The sequence below is a fragment of the Colossoma macropomum genome, unplaced genomic scaffold (genome assembly GCF_904425465.1).
Source record: "Colossoma macropomum unplaced genomic scaffold, Colossoma_macropomum, whole genome shotgun sequence".
In the NCBI taxonomy this organism is placed as follows: domain Eukaryota; kingdom Metazoa; phylum Chordata; class Actinopteri; order Characiformes; family Serrasalmidae; genus Colossoma; species Colossoma macropomum.
Window position 1 is genome coordinate 197,669 of NW_023496048.1, and position 7,684 is coordinate 205,352.

Sequence of the window (7,684 nt, forward strand, 5' to 3'; positions counted from 1 at the left end):
TGCTGTTTCTTAAAGTAAGTGCTACATGCATACTGTATCTGCAAGTGGGGGAACGACTCTTACTTACAGGGTGTACAGCATCTGTTTTTCTCTCCTAGCTCTGTTGTAGCTGGAGGTGGGGCTCTAGCTGAGGGTGGTGGGGGCTGAGCCACCGCTGCAGCATAGCTCTGTGCCCTTTGCTGTGAGGGGGGCCTTCTCACAGGTGACGCTTTCAGCTTTTCTTTCTTGGTGGGGGGGCGTGGAGCAGCAGGTATGTGTGGGGCTGTGGGGGCGGGGCTGCAGGTGAGTACAGGGACGCAGGAAGGTGAACAGGAGGAGCCCAGGGCCTGCTGTGCCTTACAGGTGAGAACAGGGCATACCTGGGCATCTCTCTCCTCCTCTCTCTCTCTCCTCCTCTCTCTCTCTCTCGTCTTTTTACCTCTCTCTCCCACACACACACATACATTGTTTATTTCTTTATACAACAATAACATATACCTCTTCTTTCTTGTCCACTTGCCACGTTCCTATTTCAACATCAAGAAGGTCTTCATACTCCAGCTCTTTCAAACTGTTCAGGTCTCTTCTAGTTCTTGCACTTTGGAAACTATAGATCTTTCAGGAGTTTCATATTTCTGAAATATCTTTCCTAATTCAGTTCTTTTTTAACAAATTAAAATTTTGTTAGCATGTATATCTTCAACAAATAGAACTAGGGAAGAAATCCTAAAGAACAAAACACATGAGAAATGTCTACCCTTGCATGCAAGTACCTGTAACTGCAAGAAGCACGAGATAAGTGCAAGACTTAAACTTATGCACAGACCACTACACCCACAGCAGGTAAGTGGAACTGCAATACTTAATGAAACATAAACAACAAATAAGGTGTATGTGAGCAAACATGGCACAACCACATGACATGCTAACAGATGGAGGAAGGTTTAGATCAACAAGAATCTAATTACCAACAGGCGCTACAAGTAACACCAACACTAACATTCCAATTCTCTGAACTGCAACATTAAGAGAACATGTACACTAACAATGCTAACACCATGAAAGAGGTCTACACAAGCAAGCAACTGCATTTACAACAGACAAATACAACTACACACTCATAGAATGCTCTACTCTTGCATGTTAACAAAGCAAATAAAAAGAGAAACAAAGAACAACTATATGTACAAAAAGTCAGTATAAGTTCAACATACAAAATTCTCTTTTTCTCACCCAAGTAATTAGCAGAAACCGAGAGAACAGGCAGTACATATCAAAAATATGACACAGGTTACTAAGTTAGCTCAATATTCTCAATATTAGATTTCTCACAAACAATTCTAACGTGATTAATGAATTTATTACAGCCCACATCAATTTTGTGCTTTTAATAGGAATGTGGTTTAATAAATAGTACTGAAACCATTAAGTTGGCTCTGCCAAATTTAAACTTTATAAATGTTTCACACATCAGCAAGAAAGGTGGAGGTGTAGCTGCTGTATTTGATTATTCTTTCCAGTGCAAGCAGTTGTCATTTAGTGACTTCACATCCTTTGGGTATCTCTGTGAAGTTCTGAATGAGCACCAAGAAAATTACTAGTAACTGTCTACAGGCCTCTGAAGTACAATGCTACTTTTACTGACTGGCCGTGAGTCCGGTAAGAGAGCTGTGGTGGTGAAAAGAGGGACTGGCCTGTATAAGCCAGATAGCTTGGAGGTGTACTGCTAGGGTGCTCATTCAGCACCCAGCTTCCATAATGAATAAATAAAGATGGTGTCACATAGGAACGGCTTTTAGCGGTAAGCATTAAGACTCTTAAACACTCCAGTATGGCATATTGTAAAGCTTCCCATGCAATTTTAAGTGTCTACCAAATCATTTGAATTATCCAGTGAACAGAAAGCCATGCAGCTCATGCTTTGTTTTTTTTTTTTATTTATTTATTTTTTTTTGTTTAGCTCTAAACGAATCTACCCTGCCTGGTTTCAGCTATTACCACAACCTGCGTATCAGTGGTAGAGGTGGTGGTGTAACTATGATCTATAATGCAAACATAGGTATCACTCAGACTACAGGCCATGAATCAAACTCCTTTGAAGTCTTGAGTCTTAGAGTTGCCAGCCCCTGCCCTGCCTCTAAATCGAATAACTTTATATTACTACAGTCTATCGTCCCCTGGGCTCTTACTCTGAGTTTCTGAAAGAGTTTGCAGAGTTTCTTACGAGTATAGCTCTCTCTGTGGATAAAGCTCTGTTAGTAGGAGATTTTAACTTTCATTCTGAGAATACTCAAGACCCTTTAAAAATAGCTTTTGAAGCACTTCTTGATGCTACGGGCTATACTCAAAATGTGATAGGGCCTACACACCGCTGCAACCATACCTTAGATTTAGTACTTTACATGGGAATCTGGATAGAAAACTTAGTAACTGTCCCTCAGAATGAATGCATCTCTGATTATTACTTAATTATGCATGAAGTCATTTTAGACTATAATGTTCGCGTACCAGCCCTCTATCACCACAAGCAAACTGTCACTGCTTCCACTATAGATGCTCTTATAAATAGTTAACCAGAGTTATCAAACATCCCTGCCCTGTTGGGCTTTGATGATCTTGAGAACAATACTGAAATTCTGCAATCCACACTTCAACCATCTCTTGATAATGTGACACCAATTAAGATGAAAAAAGTTAGAAGAAAACACTCACACCATGGTACAACGACCCTACACATGAACTAAAACAAAAAGTGCCTGGTCTGGAATGTAAATGGCATATATCAAAACTAGATTGTTTTCAAATTTAATGGAAAAACAGCATCATAGAATATAAGCATACCCTAAATGCAGCCAAAGCATCCTATTTTTTCATCACTAACTGAGAAGAAAATAATCCTAAGATCCTGTTCATGACTATATCCAAACTAACTGGTAACATTAAACAGTTTAAAGACTATATTCAAACGACATACAGCAGCAATGATTTTAGCAGATTCTTTAATGATAAAATTGAAAATATTAGACTACAAATCCAAAATCTGCCTATAGATCTAATATCACAACATGATGAGTACCCTGCCAGCCCAAAAGTCCAGTTGCTATCTTTTAGTCCTATCCCAAGAAATGAATTAGTCACACTGATTAGCTCATCCAAAACATCAACATGCATTCTTGACCCAGTACCAGGGGTGTAAAGAGTACTGAAAATCCCTACTCAAGGACAAGTACTTTTACTGTTTTGATAATTTATTAAAGTATTAAAAAAAATTACTCAAGTAAGAGTAAATGAGTAGTACATTAAAAAAAAAATGTATGTACTGAGTTACTTAGTTACTTTTTCATATTTCCGTTGTCACAACCTGAACATATTTCTGAGGTGGCTTGTCTACATTTGTACAGAAGAACATTAAAGCTAAAGTTCTGAGAGCTGAGACTGATCACAGTTCACTCTGCTACTGAATATTTACACACCTTTCTGTGAACTGTGTAAGGAACAAGGTATACATTACACTGCATGCATTTCATGGTTATATGATTATAAAAGACATCCTAGTTTATCTGTTTCTAATAAAGTATTTTACAATCCCTGAAAGACTGTGCAGAGGATGTTACTGTTTAATTAAGTTCATTTAAAAGAAAAAAAACAGTCAAAATTATGAATAAATTGCTTAATTATTAAGGTAACTTTCTAAGGTAAGGTAACATCAGCAACTTACCCAGCTTTACTGTAATACATTTCACTAATCATGTTGATCACTTCATACAGAATCAGACATTATTACTTCATTTCACAGTTAAACAGCTACACAGCCTCTCACAGTTAAAGACAAACACCAAGGCAGAGAGAGAGAGAGAGAGAGAGAGAGAGAGAGAGAGAGAGACAGAGAGAGAGAGAGAGACATAGAGAGGGCGGGGAGTTGGGGAGGGATCAGATCAGGCCAATCAATGACAGTATGACCGAATCACTGTCCAGAGTTTACAAAGAACCTGTATTAGACTAGATTTTTTTAGCCGTTCACAACCGTTTATCTCCAAAACAGTAGCTAAACCAGGCTGTATTTTAAATGGGCAAATTGCAGGCTGTGGGCAACACCTGTTAACTAAAGCAGCTCACAAACACTTATAATAAAGTATACGCAGCAAATTTTAAGTTTAATAAACAGAATCATTATAAAAGAAAGAAGAAACCCATAAACACGGTATCTGTTTAGCTCGGATCAGCTAGCTCGGCTAACGCTCCCTCAGGCTGGAGTCGAGTTGTGAGAGCAGATCTCAGCAGGTTTCATGTTTGGCCGCTGATAATAATGCTGGTTTCTTTAGTTTGTGTGAAAATGAACACAGATGACCTTTTTTGATGCCGTCTGTTGTGTGTGCTGGTTCAGTTCTCCTCTGTCCTTCTCCACTAAACTGGACCTCTGTGTAGTGTTTTTCCTGTTGGAGCTGCTGTTTTTTGATTGGTGAATCTTTTAAAGTTAACCATGCACCGTTCGTATTGGTTTCTGAGCTGATATGCTTACAATTTATTTTTACTCTGTAATGTTATTAAAATTATAGTAGCAAAGTAAAAGTATTTCATCAAAAAATAACCAAAGGGTAAAAGTACTATTATTTAATTCTACTTAAAAAAGCACCGTTATAGGGAAAAGTGTACTCAATTAGAGTAATGAGAGTAAATGTAATTCGTTACTTACACCTCTGCCCAGTACCCACAAAACTGCTCAAACAGATTGTTCCCTGTGTTGTTAAACCTCTGCAGTCTATAATAAATTTGTCCCTCAGTTTGGGATATGTGCCAAAATCATTAAAACTCGCAGTCATTAAACCCCTACTTAAAAAACAAAATCTTGATCCCAATGAACTCGCCAACTATAGACCAATTTCCAATCTCCCTTTCATTGCTAAGACCTCAGAAAAAGTGGTCTCACATCAACTGTGCTCCTATCTACAAGAAAACTCTCTCCATGAGATGTTTCAGTCTGACTTTAGACCCTTTCACAGTACTGAAACAGCATTAACTAGAGTAGTAAATTATCTCCCTGTGTACAGTACAATGTGATGCCCCCCCAAGGATCAGTGCTCGAGGCGCTGCTTTTCTCTCTGTACGTGCAAACTCTTGGTAACATAATTCACAAGTTCAGCGTTAGTTTTCACTGCTATGCGGACGACACACAACTTTACATATCTGCTAAACCAAATGAGGCTCTAACTCTAAATAATTTTGAAGAATGTGTTAAAAGTATCAAAAGCTGGATGGTCAACAATTTTCTTCTTCTTAATCCTAACAAAACTAACATCCTACGACTTGGACCAAAGCAGAGAGATCTCCGAATCTGAGCTAAATTTAGAGGCCATACGGTCATTCCAAGCACTACTGTAAAATATCTAGGCATCATCTTCGCTTCCAGTCTCTCTTTTGATACACATGTTTGCAACATCGTTACAACTGCATTCTTTCACTTGCATACCACTTGCATTTACTAAATAAGCTCCAACTGGTCCAGAATGCAGCTGCTAGAGTCCTTACAGGGACGAAAAATTTGACCATATATCCCCAATCCTGTCGTTACACTGGATACCTGTTCAATTTGGTGTAGTAGTATAAGAGTAGTATTATAAGGAGTAGTAGTATAAGGAGTATAAGATTCTTCTCTTAATATAAATCAATAAATGGCCTCGCAGTATCTTAGTGAATTAATTCAGTCATATGAATCCACACGTACGCTCCGCTCACAAAATAATGGCTTGCTGACAGTTCCTAGAATTAGAAAAACCACAGCAGGGGGTCAAGCATTTTCCTACGTAGCCCCAAAATTGTGGAATCATATCCCGACCTCTGTTCAGGACTCAGACACACTCTCTACATTTAAAACTAGACTCAAAACTTTTTTGTTTGCACAAGTGTTTTGCTGATATCAGTTGTTGCACTATAATCTCACTAATATCTCTTCATAAATGGACCTGTCTTGTTAATCAATTTCTCTCCCTCCCCCTCTCCACCTCTCTCTCTCTCTCTCTCACTCTCCCTCCCTTTATTTGAGCCCCTGAGCGACGTCTGCCCGAGTCGCCACATGGGAGCCACCAGAGCTGCCAGAGTCACCAGAGCTCCATCTCTGTTGGCTAATCTGCACCGTTTTGACCACCATTGAGCATCATGCTGTACAAAGCTGTGCAAACCTCACCTGCATGAACTGATCTGATGCTCATGATGATGCTGCTGCATAAACTTAAGCTATCTAATTAATCATTGCTCAACCTGTTTTTCCCCATTTTGCATTCTAATATTTTATACTAATGCTGTTTATCTGGTGTCAACCAGAGGAGGATGGGTTCCCCTTTTGAGACTCAAGGTTTCTTCCTCTTGCTCTTAGGGAGTTTTTCCTTGCCACTGTCGCCATTGGTGATGCTCATGGGGGCTCAGACCCGGATTTTTCTGTAAAGCTACTTTGTGACAACACCTGTTGTAAAAAGCACTGTATAAATAAACTTTGACTTGACTTGACTGATGATGTCTTGCTTGCTCTTTCTTGATCCTAGTGGGAGGTCTAAATCCATCTCTGACATAAATCATGGCCATCCCTTTTCAAAACTGGTTGAAACTTCCCTTCCTGACCATCGCTGCTTTAACCTCACCAACTTGAATGCACAATCCATTTCCAGTAAAGCCTCACCAAGGACTTGCTGCCCCTGGACACTGATATCGTGTGGCCACTTTGCTAATATCAGACATTAGGCATTTGCAGAAAGTTCAACCAGCCATTACCCTCTAGGCACTTCTCGTAAGGCCATGACTGGGCCATATTGGTAATAGTTGTTCATTATTGGAAGAACAATCATTATTGGGATGTTTTGGTAAAATCAGTGCCTAACTCTTGAAAATTAGCCCAAATTCAAAGTAGACAGCATGTACACGGTCAGCTTCAAAACAGCAGTCAATATGTAAAGTTAGGAAAATGAGCTTAAATTTGGATCTACATAAAGAGGTTAAATATTCAATAAAAGGCTTTGTGTATATCTGGTCTGTTTAGTATGTTATATGTCACATGTGAAACATGTGCACTCACAAAACAAATTCCTTATATCTGTAACATACTCAACAAAATAAAGAGATTCTCATTCTGACTCTGATTGGTCATTACAAGTGGTAGAGGGCAGAGGAGGTTTCATATTGGAACATGTTCATCTAAAGGACTTCCTCAACCTGCCCCTAAAGTTTTGGCTCATCACTTTAACTATTTAGGCAAAGCCTAACAATAACCTTAACCTATCATTATCTATCTCTAACCTACAGGCTGTCACCTCTTTCAAACTGAATTTATCTCTACTGATGCTGATTAATGTACAAGGTTTTGACACCAACAAATCTATTACCCCAACAATATGGTCCTAATTCTCTGACACCATTCCCATTACCCTAACACTATAGCCCCATGTTTAAAGCTCTAATACAGCTCTCCCAGCCGCTGAATACCATTACCCAGAGCCCCACTCAGGATCACATGACCACCAATCTCCCTCACATGACTCTCCACCAATCTGCCTCTCCTGAATACTGATTACACACACCTGTTCCTTGTTCTATGTATCTGTCTGTTTAGTATATAAGCCCAGGCTTTAGCTTAGTCTTGTTGTGACATATTGCCTTTGTTCTCAGAGCCTTACTGAGCCTTTTATCTGTCTGTTTGCCTTATCATGCATGACCATTA